Source organism: Ranitomeya variabilis, chromosome 2 (assembly GCF_051348905.1).
Source record: "Ranitomeya variabilis isolate aRanVar5 chromosome 2, aRanVar5.hap1, whole genome shotgun sequence".
Taxonomy (NCBI): Eukaryota; Metazoa; Chordata; class Amphibia; order Anura; family Dendrobatidae; genus Ranitomeya; species Ranitomeya variabilis.
This window is the reverse complement of record NC_135233.1, coordinates 38,145,447-38,167,137: the sequence shown is the minus strand read 5'-3', so window position 1 is coordinate 38,167,137 and position 21,691 is coordinate 38,145,447. Positions and strand designations below refer to the sequence as shown.

General features: G+C 47.7%; 1 long non-coding RNA gene across 1 annotated transcript in view; it reads right to left on the bottom strand.

Moving 5' to 3' along the window:
* The window catches only part of LOC143809056 (uncharacterized), a 67,281-nt gene that overhangs the window by 24,094 nt on the left and 21,496 nt on the right, over positions 1-21,691 (bottom strand). Inside the window, exon 2 of the long non-coding RNA XR_013222047.1 lies at positions 1,601-1,802. This is a non-coding gene — a long non-coding RNA (uncharacterized LOC143809056). The remainder of the gene's footprint in view (positions 1-1,600; positions 1,803-21,691) is intronic.

The window sequence follows — 21,691 nt, the reverse complement described above, 5'->3', positions numbered from 1 at the left end:
TTGTCTCACAGTATGCCTGTGAGTAGTGACTCAACATTAGAATTGGGTCTCCTATGACCCAGCAGGTCCTGCTCATTCCCTACACCCAGTGATCATATGACCGTTCCGTTATTGCTTCTTGTTGCTGTATACACAGCGCTAGTTGAGCGCTATATATACAGATATCAAAAATACGAAGACGGTAATAAACTTGTGCCTTCTTCCAGCTCTCGCACAATTCTGTGCAGCTGTTTTAATATGTTAGAACGTTACTGCTAAGTATAATGTAGACCGGCAGTCCAGAAGTAGGTAAAGTTATTGATTCACTGATTATTAAGATAGTACTTTTGGCAACTTTAAAGAGGACTTGTCACTTACCAAAATTATGTAATTTTTTTAATTTAGGAAAAATGCTGCTGTATTCCTGAATCCAGCTTTGTTTTTCTTTTCTTCCTGCACCACTCCATTCCCAAGATATGGCCTCGTCTTTCTTGTAGAAAAATCTAGTCTTTTAGCCAACCAGGCGTGGCTCTTCATATGATACCCACAAAGAGGAGTTAAAGGCCGCACCTTTAAATAAAAAACTCGATTTATACACAAGGAAGAGAGGGCCATAACTCAGGAATGGAGAGGCACAGGAAGAAAAGAAAAACATCGCCGGATTCAGGAGAAAAGCAGCATTTACACCGGGTAAGAAAAAAAAATTGCATTTATATTATTCTCTATTTACGGAACAATGGTGGGTATGTTACAGGCAGAAGTAGAGGGAGATTTATCTGTAGGAAATAAAATACACTAGCTGCTTATGTTATAGCCAGATGAACCAGGTTTTCTCCGCTGCCAAATGTGACCTGCTTTAATAAATCACCCTCTGTGCTTGCATAATGTAATTGAGTTAGCCAGTGATTCCCGCACCTTGCTCCATGCAGCGAGGCACTGAAAACATGACCTGCTGCGGATTGTGAGCAGAGGGGGCTGCTGCGCCTCCGCTTTATGATATTTAACAGCCATTCTGGTTGTAGCAGCTGAATACCTGGTTATAGCTGTACACCCGCTCGTGTCTTGTCACTATCCGCAGCTCTTCAGTCACCGCACCTGCCGCACAGATGGTGAGTTTATTGGCTGCTAGTCTGGAGAAGCGTAACATATGTCCTTGTGAGACATGAGATGGAGCCTAAAATAACTTTACCTACTTTTCCCTTATGGAGTTATAATGCAGTTTTCTAGAATACGCAGTATTTTACTCACTTTTTACTGACCTCTCTACCTGTGTTATATAATATACATCTGTTCCCTGCTAGGAACCCGCTTTACCTCTCCACCTGGCAAAAAATGCTCTTCATCTAGTTTTTACAATTTCCATTTAAATTAGAGTTAAACGGGTTGTCCAGGATTAGTTAAAAAAAAAAAGTTAATTTTCCAGAAGTACAGTGCCACCTTTGTCCAAAGGTTATGGCTGGTATTGCAGGTTAACCTCATTGAGCTGTAATACTAGATGAAACCTATGGCAAAGTGCAGCCCATTTTTGTGTGTTTTTTTTTTTTTTATTGTTTTCTAATTCATTAAAGGGGCCACCAAAATTAATGCTAATTATGCTATATAGTAATAAATGAGGAAATACCTCAGCGATCCTCCGCTCCCGCCCTGATGGTTCCCGAGCCCATGCCAGTCTTTGTACTTCCTTCTCCACTGATGATTTATCATCACAGACATGTGACTGTTGCAGCCAATCATTGGTTGCAAAGGTGACCTTAGTGGTTGTGACATGTCACGGTCAGAGACAGTGGTCACACATCTTGCTAGTGCAGCGATTGTTGGAGAACCTGGGATGAATAAGAAAGATATCAGTAGAGGGGAAAAGTAAGTTTTTTTAAAGAAGATTAGGTTGATGAACAATCCCTTTAAATTATAGCAATCATTATTACCGTTACTACTAATAATATATTAATTATTACAGCCCAGAAAATATAGGAAGATTTATGTTCACCCTATTTTTATGAGAACTTTCTCCTGCTATTGCATGCTTAGTTTACGTGTAGATTGTTGTTCATCCAAAGCATCAGTCAGCAGCCGATTTCACAATTAAAATAATTAAAATTAATAGACAGAGTATCATATTGCTCACTGCTCTCTCCATTACGGTTTACAGGAATTGATGGCTAAATTTTATGCCATATGGGATTACAGGACAATACTTTTCCCGATAGGTGAAGTTTCAAGTTGTGAGACCTGGAACTGTCTAGAATTTATTGCATATAAGATGGGCATAGCTCTTAAAATTGCCTGTCTATGAAATGGATATAGAAATGTCACATAGAAAAATACATGGTGCTGCAAGGTGGAATTACTGTGCCAAAAAGCCTCTGTTTGTACTCTGCACCACGCCTGTGGAAGTACTGTGCCACAAAGCCTCTGTGTGTATTCTGCACCTGTCTGTATGAGTACTATGCCAAAAAGCCTCTGTAAGTCCTCTGCACCCCTGCCTGTAGAAGTACTGTGCAAAAAAGCCTTTGCCTACCCTGCACCTTGTCTGTATGAGTACTGTGCTATAAAGCCTCTGTGTGTCCTCTGCACCTTTGCCTGTGGGAGTACTGTGCTCAAAAGCCTCTGTGTATTCTGCACCTCTCCCTGTCAGAGTACTGTGCAAAAAAAGCCTCTCTGTAGTCTGCACCCCTGTCTGTGGGAGTAGTGAGCCAAAAAGCCTCTATGTATTCTGCAACCCTGCCTGTGGGAGTTCTATGCTGAAAAGCATCTGTGTGTCCTCTGCACTCCTGCCTGTGGGAGCACTGTGCTAAAAAGCCTCTGTATACTCTGCACCTCTGCCTGTGGGAGTACAGTGTAAAAAAAGTCTCTGACTACTCTGCACCCGTCTGTACGAGTACCGTGCAAAAAAGCTTCTGGGCGTCCTCTGCACCCCTGCATGTGGGAGTACTGCGCCAAAAAGACTCTGTGTAGTCTGTACCCTTGCCTGTGGCGATAATGGGAGAAATCTTATAGCAGTTCTGGGCCTACCCAGTTTGACGCACATCCCTTGCCTGGAACGTGTATAAATTTGGTGGTGCAGAGTTTCCTTAAAAATTAACCATATATTTCAGAGCTGCTGCAGAAAGTGCGGGCAGTGTGGGCGCGTTTTCGGCGTTCTTACCCAGTTGCTGCTCGCCTGTCTGCGCTGCAGCGTTACTTCTGTCTTCCTTCTCACCGGCTGATATGAGATGTACCAACAAGGTGGAACTCCACCATGCATATGCCGGAGAGACTGTGGGAGCAGCAGTAGGCAATAATGGAGTTTCAAGCTGCAGCACACCCAGCTGAGTCGCTCCGCAGAACATTATAACTTCATCACCAATGAGTGGGCCTCCATGCTGGAAATGTGTGCTGTGTTGCGCTGCTCCGCTTTCTCAACATGCCACAACATCCAGCATCACCATCGGATAAGGTCCGAATTAGCAGGAGGCAACATTCAAACAACATGGTTAAAGAGTACCTGTCTAAACGTTTCCACGTACTAACTGATGGGTCTGCCCCCATTTAACTTTTGGGTGTCCAAATTGGACACATGGCCTTTATGCCTCGGAGGTGCTGGTCTGTCCTGCGGAAAGTGTACTGCTGGAACATGTGTTTATCTCGGCAGGGGGTGTGATCACAGACAGGTGCAGTCCAGTGTCCACAGCCTGTGTGGGAAAGCTAACATTTATTAAATTGAAGCAGGCGTGGCTCCCACAGGACTTGCCCATTCCTTTGGCTAACTAGACAACTATACCAGCTACACTCTGCTATTGTTCAACTCTATTTGCCATTCATTTCATTTTGGGGCCTCCACAAATGAAAAAAAAAAGTGTTCACTACCTCCTCCTCTACGTGTCCCACCTTTACCGCCACCTACTTGACTTGGACATCCGCCTCCTGGTTCTAGATTGTTATTTTTTGTTTTGTTAATTCTACGTTCTTTTAAGTCAGTTCCATAAAAAATAAAACATGAAAAAAAGAAAAAAAAACCCACAAAAACAGTGTTGGATAATTGCTCCTTTGCTTCTTCTATTTACACCGCCACATCCACCTACTCCTCCACTTGGACCTCTGCCTCCTGGTTCATGATTAATATTTATTTTTTTAATGCTATGTTATTTTAAGCAATTTCTCTGTCCACATTTGCAGGGCAATTGTCTTGCTCTTAACCCCTTTTTGCTTCCCTTTGCAGCCCCCTATCTGTTACTATTACCATTTTAGAGCCAGATTGAAGCATCAAAGTTCGGATCCCCATTGACTTCATTGGGTTTGGGTTCAGGGTCATGTTCGTATGCCGAACCAAACTTTTAACTACAGTTCGGGCAAACCCAAAGATCCACGGCTCCGCCCATCCCTAATAACAAGCACATAGCATTATCCTTCTCCACCATGTGTACAGTGGGCACAATGCAGTCAGGCCGCTAACGTTCTCCTGGCATTCACCAAACCCAGACTACTCCAATGGACTCCAGATAGAGAGGTGTGATCGGTTCCTGCACAGAACACATCTCCTCCAGAGTTCAGTGATGGTTGCTTTACACCACTCCATCCGACGCTCGGCCTTGTGTTTGGCGATGTAACGCTGCATGCAGCTGCTCGGCCATGAAGCTCCAGGCGAGGGCGCAGTGTTTGTGCTGATGTTAATACCAGAGGAGGTCTGGACTCTGCAGTTCTGGAGTCAGCAGAGCATTGGTGACTTTTCTATCCTCTGCTCCTCATTACTCGTTCCCACTCTGTATCATTATGGGGTCTCCACTTCTTGGCTGAGTTACTGCAGTTCCTTCCATTTTTCAATAATATTACTCACAAGTGATGGGGGAAGATCTAGGAAGAAGACATTTAATTAACTTTGTGAATAGACTCGTGGGACCCAGTTCATTGGCAACATCAGTAATTTGTGACTGGACTGGAGCCTGAAAACCACTCCTTACATGATGGCATCTGTGGCTTTTCTTTTAATTTGAAGGCCTGATGCTATGTCATAAGTGCATCATACTGCAACAATGACATTGCGCCACGATAGCTAATCAATAGAGGAGCTGTCAAGTAAGTGGCCACAGATTTCTTAAATGACCGATGGAGAAGGTCCTGCAAATCAATTCACATCAACTTTAGAATGGACGGCTCTTACTACATACTTCACTGGTATCAGTGAGCTCTTTACCACTGGTCATTTGTCCACACATAATAGTAAAGGCAGATGGCATGGGGAGGGGCTGGAGGTTATACATTTGGAGCAATGAGGCTAAAACGAAACCTGATTTCAAGGCTTAAAGCACCACCACTGGGTTTTGTTTGTTTTTTTTTGCCCCTGGAGTGGTAATACTAATGTCTGTTCCCTGCCTGTGTTAAAATACAAGCCAGTGTCTTCTGCTCTTTCCAGCGCCGCGCCAGTCCCATTCCAACCATCTTTTGACTGCAGTTTCTGAGTGACCAGAGAAGTCCGAGATAATGGTCACAAGCTCTGTCTACGATAACCTCGTTCTGCCTCTCTTAGACCTACATTGAGAAGTGGCTTCCAGCTCTTCCAACAAACAATGGAGCCATCCGGTAGGTCACAACCAGAAGAAGACAACTGGAATGGCAGAAGATGGCGACCAGTAAGTATATTACTAGGAGCAGAGAAAATGCATTAGTGATACCACACCGACGGTGAAATATAAAGAAAATCCCACCAGAATGATGCTTTCAAGACTTATGACTAGTGTTGAGCGATACCTTCCGACATCGGAAAGTATCGGTATCGAAAAGTATCGGCCGATACCGGCAAAATATCGGATCTCGCCGATACCGATACCCGATACCAATGCAAGTCAATGGGACGAAAATATCGGAATTAAAATAAACCCTTTCTTTCCTTGTAGGTTCATTCTACATGAAGAAAAACAACTAAGAATAATGTAGGATGTATTGGGGGAGGTGGCGGAGACATTAAAGGCATAGAGGTTTAGCCCAATCAAATAGAATAGCAGGAATTTTAATTTTTTTTTAAGACGTTCTGAGTTACAAAGATATTGACTATGTTAAGATTTTTTTTATTTTGTCAGATATTGATGTTTCACTACTTCCACGCCCTTCACCTTTTTTTTTACTTCTCCCACACTTTCTTCTTCATCATCATCAGCATCTTTGACATCAACTTCTTCTTCACCTTATTCATCTTCTTCTTCATCTTCTACCTATTATTTTTTTTTGTTACATTGTTCATGTTCTTTTTATTTAACTATTATCTTCTTCGTATTCAACTTCTTCATCATATTCTTATTTGTGACAGGCATTCCCGTAGTTGTTATCTATAAAAGTTTGAAGATTACACCTTCCATTCTGCCTGTCACAAAAGAGTTACATTTGTCCGCGTTCAGTTTGGCCTGCAGCATCAGGCTTTATCCAGGGGCACCACGAGGAGGAACGGACTCACCCCCATACACTGCTTAGTCTTCTTCTGCTTATAATTTAGATAATATCTTTTGCTCTGATATTTAGTGTTATGCTTAATGTTCTTCTGCTCTTTGTTATGCAGCATCTTGTTCTTCTGCTTCTCAGTCTCCCATGTCGTCGTCGTCTCCAGTGTCGTCGTCTCTGGGGTCGTCGTCATCGGGGTGGTCTTCAGGGTCATCGTCTCCAGGGTCGTCGTCATCTCAGTGGTTGTCGTCTCTGGTGTCGTCATCTTAGGGGTGGTCTTCCGGGTCATCGTCTTTAGGGTCTTGAACTTGGAAATGTAGCAGAAGGTACAAGAAGGCTGAGAAAGTGCCGAGAAACAGCTGATGGAACTGGAACTCGGATGGCTACCCGAAGGTCCAAGAGCCAATGGAACTACCGAGGACCAGCTGACGTTACTGGAACCCGGTTACTAAGCAGGAGGTACCCGTGCCTGAAAGCACTACCAAGGACCACCTGACGTTGGTGGAACTCGGATACCCAGAGGGAGGCACCTAAGCCAAAGGCTCTGCCCGGAACCAGCTGACGGTACTGGAACCAGGATGGGGACCTATTCAAGCTTGTCTTCTTAGAGCCCCAACTAGTGGGGTTGGAGCAAAGGGTCAGCAGGGGGAGCAGAGTGTAGGCCGAAGCCTGCACTGGAGGCATTTGGAGGTCTGTTGTGTCTGCGTGGCATTTGCAGGACACGATGCCAGCTACACAGCAGGGGAACAGCTGGCGTTGCTGAACCCCACTGACACATTGGCGGGTGTTTTTCTCTGTGCAGCCAGCACTTCCGGGCACCAACTGGTGGTGTTAGAGCCCAGGCTCTGCGGGAGGAGCAGAGTGTAGGCCGAAGCCTAATTGAACCAATTTTAAAGGTAACCTTTAACCCCCCCTCAGGTGTTACAAACTAGAAGAGCCACACCTTGGGCAGCAGTAATGCTGCCCAAGTCAAAGGTTGCTCTTTTAATTTTGTTCCTTGCACACGCTGAATGAAACACGTACAACATTTAGGCCCTTATACAGTCAAACTGTCTTGGAGGCGGGAGTTCCCTTTGTAATGAGACGCAGCACAGCTGTCAAAAATGCCACCTTGGTGCTGGGCGCAGCCTCCAGAGCGTCGTTATTTGCTGTACAGGAGTCTGCGCTGTCGTGTTATCCCTTGGCCATGCGCTGTTAGCGCTGCCCGTCTTCTGACATAATTTAATGTCGGCCGGTGCGGTTCGCGATGCCCATGAATACCAGCCCCGCAGTGTCTTTTCAGTAATTCACACTGCGGGGGCTGGGGTTCATGGCCTTGCACAGTCAATATGTTTGCCTCTCACACTCGTGTCCTTACACCTGCTTCAGACTGTGCGGAGTCAGCTGATCCCTTATCGCATGCCACGGCCATGAAGCCGTACAGTCTGAAGAAGGCGGAAGGAGATGAGTGACAACAGGCGAAGATATTCACTGCTCATGCCCGTCAATCACACCCTCGCAGTCAAAATAAATAAGACACCGAGGGGCGTTGTGTCGGGCAGGGCGGCCACAGAGGCGCACCCAGCCAACCAATGATGTCAGAAGATGGGCAGCGCTACCAAGAGGGTTGCAGCGTGTCATTACAAAGGAAAGTCACACCTCAGGGATGGTTTAATGGTCTCAGGGGACACATTTTAGACGTGTTTCGTTCGGCGTGTGCAAGGAGAGTAACTTAATGAGCCACCTTGTACAAATGCAGCATTACTGCTGTACAAGGTGGCTGTTATACATGCCAACGCCGGGGGGCAGGGGCCCTTCAATTTCAGTTCTTGTGTCTGCGTGGCGCTTGCAGGACACGATGCCGGCTACACAGCAAGGGAACAGCTTGCGTTACTGAACCTCACTGACACATTGGCTGGTGTTTTTCTCTGTGCAGCTAGCACTTCCGGGCGCCAACTGGCGGTGTTAGAGCCCAGGGTCAGCAGGAGGAGCAGAGGGAGCAGAGTGTAGGCCGAAGCCTGCACTAGTGGCAGCTTTGTGTCTGCGTGGCTTTTGCAGGACACGTTGCCAGCTACACAGCAGGGGAACAGCTGGCGGTGCTGAACCCCACTGACAGAGTGGCGAGTGTTTTGCTCTGTGCAGCCAGCACTTCCGGGAACCAACTGGCGGTGTTAGAGCCCAGGGTCAGCAGGAGGAGCAGAGGGAGCGGAGTGTAGGCCGAAGCCTGCACTGGCGGCAGCTTTGTGCCTGCGTGGCTTTTGCAGGACACGTTGCCAGCTACACAGCAGGGGAACAGCTGGCGTTGCTGAACCCCACTGACACATTGGCGGGTGTTTTACTCTGTGCAGCCAGCACTTCCGGGCACCAACTGGCGGTGTTAGAGCCCGGGGTCAGCAGGAGGAGCAGAGTGTAGGCCGAAGCCTGCACTGGAGCAAGTTGAAAGGAAAACCTTTAACCCCCACCCCAGGCGTTTGTTGCTGAAAGAGCCATCTTGTACAGCACTAATGATGCAAAAGGAAAAGGTGGCTCTTTTAATTATGCTCCTTTCAAAGGCTGAACTAGACACTTATGAAATGTGTCCCCTCACACCGTTAAACCGTCCCGGAGGTGGGACTTTCCTTTGTAATGTGATGCAGCCCAGCCGTCATTCCTACCCCCTTGGCGCCATGCGCCGCCTCCTCAGCGTTGTTTGATTCTGTCCCGGAGCCTGCGCTGTTATGTTATCCCTTGGCCGGGCACACTTAGCGCTGCCCATCTTCTGACATCATTTGGAGTCAGGCTGGCTGCGCCTGTGCGGCCGCGCTGGCCGAGATCCCGCCTCGCAGTGTCGTCTAATGTAATCCCACCGCGGGCCTGGGATCCGTGGCCATGCGCAGTGCATATCCTCGCCTCTCACTCCCCTCCCTCCGGCTTCTTCAGACTGTGCGATGTCACGGCCGTGGCATGCTATTAGGGATCAGCTGACGGTGCACAGTCTGAAGAAGGTGGAGGGAGATGAGTGAGAGGCGGAGGTGAAGATATGCACTGCGCATGCCCATGGATCCCAGGCCCACAGTGTGATTAAATCAGAAGACACTGCGAGGCGGGATCTCGTCCAGCGCGGCTGCACAGGCGCAGCCAGCCTGACACCAAATGATGTCAGAAGACGGGCAGCGCTAAGTGTGCCTGTCCAAGGGATAACATAACAGCACAGGCTCCGGGACAGAATCAAACAACGCTGAGGAGGCGGCGCACGGCGCCAAGGGGGTAGGAATGACGGGTGTGCTGCGTCACATTACAAAGGAAAGTCCCACCTCCGGGATGGTTAAATGGTGTGAGGAGACACATTTCATAAGTGTGTAATTCAGCCTTTGAAAGGAGCATAATTAAAAGAGCCACCTTTTCCTTCTGCAGCATTACTGCTGCACAAGGTGGCTCTTTCAGTAACAAACGCCTGGGGGGTGGGTGGGCAGGTTCCCTTAAATTTGAGTTGTGCCAGCGTGGCGGTCGCATGACACGTTGCCGGATACACAGCAGGGGAGCAGCTGACGTTACTGAACCCCACTAACACATTGGCGAGGTGTTTGGCTCTGTGCAAACAGCACTTCCGGGCAGCAACCAGCAGTGTTGGAGCCCAGGGACAGCAGGAGGAGCAGATAGGAGGTATTGCAGCACACACAGCAGGGGAGCAGCTGACGTTACTGAACCCCAATAACAGAGGAGCGACTGTTGACTGTGCGGACAGCACTTCCAGGCACCAACTAGCGGTGTTAGAGCCCAGGGACAGCAGGAGGAGCAGATAGGAAATATTGCAGCACACACAGCAGGGGAGCAGCTGACGTTACTGAACCCCAATAACAGAGGAGTGACTGCTGACTGTGTGGACAGCACTTCCAGGCACCAACTAGCGGTGTTAGAGCCCAGGGACAGCAGGAGGAGCAGATAGGAGGTATTGCAGCACACACAGCAGGGGAGCAGCTGACGTTACTGAACCCCAATAACAGAGGAGCGACTGTTGACTGTGCGGACAGCACTACCAGGCACCAACAAGCGGTGTTAGAGCCCAGGGACAGCAGGCGGAGCAGATAGGAGGTATTGCAGCACACACAGCAGGGGAGCAGCTGACGTTACTGAACCCCAATAACACGGCAGCAAGTGTTAACTGTGCATCCAGCACTTCCAGGCACCAACTGGCAGTGTTAGAGCCCAGGGACAGCAGGCGGAGCAGATAGGAGGTATTGCAGCACACACAGCAGGGGAGCAGCTGACGTTACTGAACCCCAATAACAGAGGAGCGACTGTTGACTGTGCGGACAGCACTTCCAGGCATCAACTAGCGGTGTTGGAGCCCAGGGACACCAGGAGGTGCAGAGGAACACCGTTTAGGCCGAAGCCTGATTGGAGCAAGTCGAAAGGGAACCTTTAACCCCCCAAAAGGCGTTTGTAGCTGAAAGAGCCAGCTTTTGCATCACAAAGGATGCCAAAGGAAAAGGTGGCTCTTTTCATTATGCTCCTTGCAAACACAGAACTAAACACTTTTAAAGTGTGTCCACTGATACCGTAAAACCATCCCGGAGGTGGGACTTTCCTTTGTAATGTGACGCAGCCCAGCCGTCATTCCTACCCCCTTGGTGCCATGCGCCGCCTCCTCAGCGTTGTTTGATTCCGTCCCGGAGCCTGTGCTGTTATGTTATCCCTTGGCCAGGCGCACTTTGCGGTGCCCGTCTTCTGACATCATTTGGTGTCAGGCTGGCTGCGCCTGTGCGGCCGCGCTGGCCAAGATCCCGCCTCGCAGTGTCGTCTAATGTAATCCCACCGCGGGCCTAGGATCCATGGCCATGCGCAGTGCATATCCTCGCCTCTCACTCCCCTCCCTCCGGCTTCTTCAGACTGTGCGGTGTCACGGCCGTGGCATGATATTAGGGATCAGCTGACGGCGCACAGTCTGAAGAAGGTGGAGGGAGATGAGTGAGAGGCGGAGGTGAAGATATGCACTGCGCATGCCCATGGATCCCAGGCCCGCAGTGTGATTAAATCAGAAGACACTGCGAGGCGGGATCTCGTCCAGCGCGGCTGCACAGGCGCAGCCAGCCTGACACCAAATGATGTCAGAAGACGGGCACCACAAAGTGTGCCTGGCCAAGGGATAACATAACAGCGCTGGCTACGGGACAGAATTAAACAACGCGGAGGAGGCGGCGCACGTCGCCAAGGGGGTAGGAATGACGGGTGTGCTGCGTCACATTACAAAGGAAAGTCCCACCTCTGGGATGGTTTTACGGTATCAGTGGACACACTTTAAAAGTGTTAAGTTCTGCCTGTGCAAGGAGCTAAACAAAAATAGTTACCTTTTCCTTGTGCAGCATAACTGCTGCACAAGGTGGCTATTTCAGTAACAAACGCCTGGGGGGGGACAGGTTCCCTTACATTTCAGTTGTTGTGTCAGCGTGGCGGTCGCAGGACACATTGCCGGCTACACAGCTGGGGATCAGCTGACGTTACTGACACCCAATAACACTGGGTCGTATGTTTTGACTGTGCAGACGGCACTTCTGAGCCTCAACTGGCGGTGTTGGAGCCCAGGAATTTAAGTTCAGGTGGTAGAAAGATGAACACAACAGGAGACCTGGATAATGTAGACAGTCACCTAATTATTTAATCAGGAAGAGGAGTGGCAAATTCCTGCGAGATCCAGGCCTTGTTCATTTTCAGGAAAGTAAGACGGTCAACGTTATCGGAGGATAGTCGCATGCGACGGTCAGTTAGTACACCACCTGCAGCACTAAAGACGCGTTCCGATAATACACTAGCCGCAGGGCAAGCCAGCACCTCCAATGCATACTGGCTTAGCTCTGGCCATGTATCCAGCTTTGAGACCCAAAACTTGAAAGGGGAAGAGCCGTCTGGGAGTACAGCAAGAGGGCAAGACATGTAGTCTGTCACCATCTGACGGAACCGTTGCCTCCTGCTGACTGGAGCCGTCTGTGATGGTGTAGACTTTTGTGGCGGGCACAGAAAACTGTGCCACAGTTGGGCCATACTGGTCTTGCCTTGGGCAGAGGCACTGCTTCTGCTCCCTCTTTGGGCAGAGCCTCCACCACTGCCTGGACGCACTGAGCTGCTTTGTAATGCACTAGCAGCACTTCTCTCACTTGGAATGGAGAAGATGATGGAATTCACCAGTGTGTCTTGGTACTCCCGCATTTTTCGCTCCCGGTTCAACGGTGTGATGAGGCTTTGTACGTTGTCCCGGTAGCGAGGATCGAGGAGGGTGAACAACCAATAATCAGACATGTTGAGAATGTGGGCGATGCGGCGGTCGTTTCTCAGGCACTGCAGCATGTAATCAACCATGTGCTGCAGACTGCCAACTGGCCAAGAAATGCTGTCCCCTGCTTGAGTCGTGATCTCTGCCCGCTCGTCATCACCCCACCCTTGCTGTACACACTGACTACTGGACAATTGAGTAACTCCCTCCTCTGGACGGATGTCTTCCTCCTCCATTGACTCCTCCTCATCCTCCTCACAAAGTGTCCCCTGCCTACGCGTTTGTGAGGAACCACGTGGCGCTGACTGTCCAGAAGATGATGGAAATGGTGAATCCTCATCCTCCACCTCTTCCACAACATCATCCCTTAGCGCTTGCAGTGATTTTTCAAGCAGGCAGATAAGGGGGACAGTCATGCTGACTAGTGCATCATCTGCACTCGCCATCCGCGTGGAATAATCGAAGGGACGCAAAACCTGGCAGAAGTCCTTCATAGTGGCCCACTCTGTGGTTGTGAAGTCTGAACGGCGCGGAGTGCGACTTCTTTGCGCCTGATGCAGCTGGTACTCCATTACTGCTTGCTGCTGCTCACACAACCGCTCCAACATACACTCACCGGCCACTTTATTAGGTACACCATGCTAGTAACGGGTTGGACCCCTTTTGCCTTCAGAACTGCCTCAATTATTCGCGGCATAGATTCAACAAGGTGCTGGAAGCATTCCTCAGAGATTTTGGTCCATATTGACATGATGGCATCACACAGTTGCCGCAGATTTGTCGGCTGCACATCCCAAAGATGCTCCATACAAGGCAGGATGGATCCATGCTTTCATGTTGTTTACGCCAAATTCTGACCCTACCATCCGAATGTCGCAGCAGAAATCGAGACTCATCAGACCAAGCAACGTTTTTCCAATCTTCTACTGTCCAATTTCGATGAGCTTGTGCAAATTGTAGCGTCAGTTTCCTGTTCTTAGCTGAAAGGAGTGGTACCCGGTGTGGTCTTCTGCTGCTGTAGCCCATCTGCCTCAAAGTTCCACGCACTGTGCATTCAGAGATGCTCTTAGGCCTACCTTGGTTGTAACAGGTGGCGATTTGAGTCACTGTTGCCTTTCTATCAGCTCGATCCAGTCTGCCCATTCTCCTCTGACCTCTGGCATCAACAAGGCATTTCCGCCCACAGAACTGCCGCTCACTGGATTTTTTTTCTTTTTCGGGCCATTCTCTGTAAACCCTAGAGATGGTTGTGCGTGAAAATCCCAGTAGATCAGCAGTTTCTGAAATACTCAGACCAGCCCTTCTGGCACCAACAACCATGCCACGTTCAAAGGCACTCAAATCACCTTTCTTCCCCATACTGATGCTCGGTTTGAACTGCAGGAGATTGTCTTGACCATGTCTACATGCCTAAATGCACTGAGTTGCCGCCATGTGATTGGCTGATTAGAAATTAAGTGTTAACAAGAAGTTGGACAGGTGTACCTAATAAAGTGGCCAGTGAGTGTATGTAACGTGGAATTCCACCTGGTAGGTAGGTCACATATGATGCGATGTTCCGGAAGGCGGAATCGGCGCTGCAGAGCCGCAATGCGCGATTTTGCCGTGCTGGAACGCCGCAAGTGAGCACACTCTAGGCGGACCTTGTGCAGCAGTGCATCAAGATCCGGATAGTCCCTCAAAAAACTCTGCACGACCAAGTTGAGCACATGTGCCAGACATGGGATGTGAGTGAGGTTGCCGAGGCCCAGAGCTGCCACCAGATTTCGGCCATTATCACACACTACCATGCCTGGCTGGAGATTCGCTGCCACAAACCACACATCGCTCTCCTGCTTGATGGCATTCCAGAGCTCCTGCGCTGTGTGGCTTCGATTCCCCCAAAAAATTAATTTCAAGACGGCCTGTTGACGTTTGGCCACGGCTGTGCTCATGTCGGTCGTAACAGGTAAACGTTCACGGGTCCATGTGGAGGTGGACTTTGAGGGCTCCTGCAGCGATGATTCTGAGGAACTTGTGTAAGAGGAGGAGTCAATGCATACAGACTGGATTCCTGCAATCCTTGGAGTGGGCAGGACACGTCCTGCGCCACTCGCACGATCTGTACCCGGCTCAACAACATTAACCCAATGGGCAGTGAGGGAAAGGTATCGCCCCTGTCCATGTTGACTGGTCCACGCATCGGTGGTGAGGTGGACCTTGCTACTGACGGCGTTCAGTAGCGCGTGTTTTATGTGTCCCCCCACATGCTTGTGCAGGGCAGGGATGGCTTGCCTGCTGAAATAAAAGCGGCTGGGCACATTGTACTGTGGGACTGCCAATGACATCAAGTCACGGAAGCTGTCAGTCTCCACCAGCCTGAATGACAGCATTTCCAGTGACAGAAGTTTGGCAATGCCTGCAGTCAGAGCCTGTGCTCGTGGGTGGTTTGCCGAGAAAGGCCACCTTTTCTCCCATGCCTGTACTACCGATGGCTGTAGACTGGGCTGGGAGTGTGAGGATGACTGGGAACGTGGTGCTGCGGATGGAATTACAGTGGGTCTCTGGACAACAGTGCCAGAGGTTCTTCCGTGGCGATCCTGGGAGGAAGCCGAACCAGCTGTGTGTGAGCTGGAGGAAGAGGCAACACGAGCTGAAGAGGTGGTAGCTGCCGCTATTGGTTGGCCTAGCTCTTCAGTGTGTTTTTGAAACTCCGCCGCGTGCCTGGTCCGCACATGTTTCCACATGTTGGAGGTATTGAGGTTGCTGACATTTCTCCCTCTTTTGACTTTGTGATGACACACCTTGCATTTGACATAGCAAATGTCATCTGCAACTGTGTCAAAAAAGGACCAGGCACTGCAAGTCTTGGGAGCGCCTTTTTGGCTTTTGGAAGAGACATGCTCCTAACGGGTGCCAAAGTGGAGGCTACAGGATCCGCAGTCTTCCCCCTCCCTCTTTGGCCCATTCGGGGAATCTCTGCCTCAGAGCTGCTCCCACCACCTTCCTGTCCCTCACGCCACGATGGGTCAAGGACCTCATCATCTACACTACCCTCTGCCAACTGCTCCTCCTGGGTAGTCTCAGCAGCAGAGCACGCACCAGAAAGTGGCACCTGAGTGTCATCAGTGGATGCGTTCTGCGGTGTGGTGACCGGAGGCACTGGCCCACCCGCCTCTTCAGACTCAGAGAGAAAAAGCTGTTGGGCATCACTGCACACTGCCTCTTCTTCCATTTCTCCAATGCTGCTTGGCTGGCCCCCTGTTTCCAAGCCAAGAGATTCAGAGAACAGAAGTAGAGACGGCTCCTGTCCTGGGCTCTCTGTCTGCCTGGGCAATTTGGCAGGTGGTGAAGAGACAGATGGGTGCTCTCCAGTGCTCTGTGTCTGAGAGGATGTGGCACTAATTGAAGTCGATGCGTTAGCTGCCATCCATCCGACAACGGCTTCAATTTGGTCTTCACGCAGCAGCGGTGTACGGCGCTCTCCGACAAAGCTGCGCATGAAGGACTGTTCCCTGCTGAAACTGGGTGATGATGAGTCACCGGTGCCCGCAGCAGGCACAGAATCCCCACGTCCTCTCCCTGTTCCGCGCCCATGCCCACGTGCCTTACTCCCTGCCTTCTTCATCTTGGTTGACTGATAAAGATAAGCAGAAAAGTACTAACGGCTTAGTGTGCTTATTCCTGAACAGCTCCTAACAGGTATAAGAAACACTAATTTTCTAAAGTGTGGACTAGACTTTAATATGAGCTAATGTGGCCTACACAACTGTAAAGTGGTGTGTTTGGTGAACTTTATTATTTATTTATTTTTTTTGGGCTGAACTGACAACAGGGAGAGCTGCACTCACACGGAGACCGTGCAGACAGCCGTAAACGGCGCTGCAAGGCCCCAAAAACCTCCTCTACGTTATCCTATGTAGTGTTTTTCCACAATTTAGCTGGATACGGGTGGAAAGCCACTAATAGGAATTATTTGAAAAAATATGCAGCGGGCTGCACTATTTGCAAAAAAGGACAATGGAATGGATAGAACTGTATGAGTCAGTGAACCACCCTGAGCTGGATACAACTGGCTGTGGCTGCACACAGACTACAGGGCGAGCTGCACTCACACGGAGACCGTGCAGACAGCCGTAAACGCCGCTGCAAGGCCCAAAAAAACTACTCTAGGTTATCCTATGTAGTGTTTTTCCACAATTTAGCTGGATACGGGTGGAAAGCCACTAATAGGAATTATTTGAAAAAATGTGCAGCGGGCTGCACTATTTGCAAAAAAGGACAATGGAATGGATAGAACTGTATGAGTCAGTGAACCACCCTGAGCTGGATACAACTGGCTGTGGCTGCACACAGACTACAGGGCGAGCTGCACTCACACGGAGACCGTGCAGACAGCCGTAAACGGCGCTGCAAGGCCCCAAAAACCTCCTCTACGTTATCCTATGTAGTGTTTTTCCACAATTTAGCTGGATACGGGTGGAAAGCCACTAATAGGAATTATTTGAAAAAATATGCAGCGGGCTGCACTATTTGCAAAAAAGGACAATGGAATGGATAGAACTGTATGAGTCAGTGAACCACCCTGAGCTGGATACAACCGGCTGTGGCTGCACACAGACTACAGGGCGAGCTGCACTCACACGGAGACCGTGCAGACAGCCGTAAACGCCGCTGCAAGGCCCAAAAAAACTACTCTAGGTTATCCTATGTAGTGTTTTTCCACAATTTAGCTGGATACGGGTGGAAAGTCACTAATAGGAATTATTTGAAAAAAATGTGCAGCAGCCTGCACTACTTGCAAAAAAGGACAATGGAATGGATAGAACAGTATGAGGCAGTGAACCACCCTGACCTGAATACAACCAGCTATGGCTGCACACAGACTAGAGAGTGGGCTACACTCACACACACACACACACACACACACAGAGACCTTGCAGATCGCTGTGAAAACAGCGCTGCAAGGCAAAAGCAAGGTGAACACACAGCGGTTGCTAAATTAGCCTGGGAAAAGCACAAAGAAGCAAATCGCTATCACAACTGGCCCTCAGTCAGAACACAGCGTCCTGTCACTAACTGAATTCACAGCAGAGTGAGCCCAAAATGGTGCCAGCGACTTTTAAACTGCAGCATGACATCATTTCAGCAGCCAATCACAGCCTTGCCAGTAGTTTCATGCCCATCATGCTGAACAGGATGTGCCCACACTTGTAATCATTCCTCATTGGCTGAATTCGTGCTGTTTGAATTGAGAACTTCCGATTCCGGTATCCGATATGCGGCAAGTATCGGATCTCGGTATCGGAATTCCGATACTGCAAATATCGGCCGATACCCGATACTTGCGGTATCGGAATGCTCAACACTACTTATGACCATATTGTGTAAGGTTTCCAACACGCTCATATGTAGCAGATGAACCGATAGTACCCACATATAGGCTCCGGCTGCTGCTTTAACCTCTGACCGCCATGGTTCTATCCCTATATTTACCAACCTCTAAACCCTCCATTTATTTAATGTAAAATATCCTGCTCATCCAAGTGCAACACTTCATGTGTATTCAGAGCAGACACCAGCAGAAACAGGACGGAGTAAAGAAGAGCAGCAAATCCTTACCATGCCGTTTACCATAAACTGCACCTGCTCATTTTCATTTAACTTGGGGACGAACAAAAGGAAAATGCATTTGCCGTCCAAGGAATGACAATGTGCCAATATCATTCGTCAAATCTGTTTCACCTCTAATACAGGAAAGGCTCGGCTCCTTATTTCACACAAGTCCAAAAACTTTGCCAGACTTTTGCATTAGCATCTTAGCTGTGCTCACAGATTTCTTTGACGCATGGTGTTTGTCACAACATGAATCACGTTGCCCTCCCTTTCCCGGGGCTCAGCACTACACACTATCTTCATAACAACATTTGCTGTGTAGGACTTCTTTCTTCTTTCACTCTTCTTGAGTTCCAAGCTGGCAGAAGACTTTTGGACCAGCCGATCTTCTGTAGGCACGTCTTCAAGCTTCTCTGATGAGCGCAGAATTACTCAGCCTTGGCAGCCATTCCATCTGCAATTCGAAACCCATGAAGTCTAAATTGGTTTTAAATCCTTCCAATAACAATCCTCAAAAGACTATTTATCGAATTAACTTCGTAGACTTCTAAATTCTCCGGCTCCCCCAATATTTGCTTATTAATTTATCATCGTTAAGGGACATGAAACTCTAACGTGATTGGTTGGAGGTTGTGATAAGTTTGTAACCTCTCGCTGATGTGATTACGTTGATAACCGAGGTTTAATGTTTCCAATTATCTCGGGATTTTCTCCTTCCAAATTCTTCTGAACATCGAACTCCACATCAATTTTTTTGGACCCATCTTGCCAGGAAGATGTGAAAATCTAATTCATGATTGATAACAAAGGTAAACTTGGTCTTTCTGTAATCATTAGGGCAGAGAAAAATATTCAAGACGCCAAATCTTAATTATGGCTTCACTTATGAAACATAATAAAGTAGTTAATGCTTAAATTTAATAATCTGGGCAAAGACATGAGATTTAGATGGACAATAAAGTGAAAAACATAAAAAAATAGCATGTGAAGTAGGGATGCACAAAGCAATTTTGTCTGGTATTATAGTAAGTAGGGGAAAATCCATGGCTTTTAAATCTTTCCAACAATGTTCAGTAGTACAACTACGTATATGGTACTTTCTGCATAACGGCACAATACTTTGGATGCTGCAGGTAAAGATCTCATAACCACACTGATTTTAAGATAGGAGTCACTATATTTGACCACCACTCCACTCAAACTCTATCTATCCAAAGTCCTGTATGTACGGGAAATGGAGGACGAGAGTTGTCCAATCCAGTGATTTGGGTCCAAGAAGTCGGAATCTGACAGATCTAGCATTTATCATCAAGGGCTCATTCACATGTTAGTTTTTCACATATGAGTGTTATCCATTTTTTTCACGGACAGCACTCATTCCTATGACAGTTTATGGAGCTATTGGCATGTCAGTGATTTTGCGAACTGAGTGGTCCTTACAAAATCACGGACACATATCCAACTTTGAAGAGTTGATCAAGCTTTGTAATGGAAGTCTATGAGTCTGTGGAAACATTGCACTGCACTCAGATGACATCCCTTTGCTGTTTTTTACTGACAGATAGGACAAAGTAGAGAAACTTTTTTTCTCATCAGTGTATAAAACTGATTAAACTCTGACCAAACTTTGATGAAAAATCTGATGAAAATCACTGATGAAACTCGAACGTTAAAAAACAGATGTCTGAATGAGGCCTTAGGGCTCACATTCATCTGCGTGAGAAACGGACAAGCGCAATCTTATAACAAAATCGGATTGCACTCTGACTAATGTTATTCTATGATTCCCTGCTCATCAATTTTTTTGTCTGCTCAGATCAGACTGAGAAAAAAATCGATTGGCCAGGTATATCGGACAAGACTCGCCAATGCAAGTTAATGGGTGTATGAAAAAAAATCAGACAGCACTAGGACCGTCTCCTAGATAACCCAACATTTCATCAGCCAAGTACAATAAATTCACTGTGACCCATCAGAATAGGACAGAATAGATACAGTGTATACATTGAATAGATAGAAAGATGTCAGTTGCATATATAATTAGTGCAGTGCGTGTGTAGTTTGTTGTTCATGCATTTAGTTAATAATTCCATAACTTAAAGAAAAAAATGGTGTGGGGTCCCCCAAAATTTAATAACCAGCTGAGGGAAAGCCAACAGCTGCGGGCTGATGTTTATAGACTGGGAAGGGGGTAATAAACATGGAGCTTCCCAGGACATTAACATCAGCTCATAGCTGTATGCTTAGCCTTTACTGATTAAAATGGGGACCCCCAAAAAAATGCTGCAGGGTCCCCCTATAATGAATAACTAGAAAAGGCTAGGCAGACAGCTGCGGGCTGATACTAATAGACTAGGAAGGGGCCATGGATATTGGCCCCCCTCCTGGACTAGAAACATCAGCTCTCAGCAGCCCCAGAAATAGTGTATCCATAAGATGCGCCAATTTTGTTGCTTAGCCTCCACTCTTCCCACTTGACCTGGTGCAGTGGCAAGTGGGGTAATAGTATTGGGGTTGATGTCAGCTTTGTAGTGGCAGCTGACATCAAGCCCAGGGGTTAGAAATGGAGAGACGACTATAAGACGTTCCCATTACTATTCCCAAATTTTAAAAAAAACACTGCCTAAAGAAAGTCCTTCATCTGAAATAAACACTCTCCCTCTCTTTTACACATTTATTGAAACATTAAAAATAATAAAGCACCGTATTTCTCACCTGGACGAGAAGATAATCTTTTTGTCCCGCAAGGAGTCTAGCTCTGCTACATCTTGATGCCATGCTGAACGTTGGCATGATGCGAGCATTTGGTTTGGCATTCAGCAGAGACACTGAGCTGCGTTTAATAGCGCAGCATCAGTGTCTTGTGGTGACGTGCATAAGCTGAGCGGAATTCATAGCCGATTAACTCCGTTCACCTCACTGTCTTTCTGACTTTTCAGGAACAACATCGGACCGATTTTATTAACGCTGATGAGTATAAGGCCTTAACCTGTGAATAAAGGCTCATTCACTATTCAGTTTTTTCACGTATGAGTGAGTTTCAGCAGCGATTTTGGGCAGAGTTTCATCACAGTATTATAAAAGTTTTATCTGAGTTTCATCAGTTTATCTTGTATGTGAAAAAAAAGGTTCTGCACCTTCTACTATCTGTCAGTATGTGAAAAACGGACAACACATTGAAAGCATCAGTGTGGTCCAATTTTTTTCACCCAGAAACTTGCATTGCTGATTTTGATCAGACACTTGGATTAATATTGAATGTCTCATTGATTTTGCGTGGATTTTGAATGAAAAATCTCAGACATATAAACAGGCCCATTCACTATTAAAAGCACAAGTGAAGTACGTCTAAATGAGAATGTGAAGAAAACATGAAGGAGCCACACCTCGCCACCCCATCTAATTTCAATATTACATCAGTAGGATCACATGGTAAGGTCTCCCCACTTGTACAAACATGACATTCAGCACCCCCTAGGGACA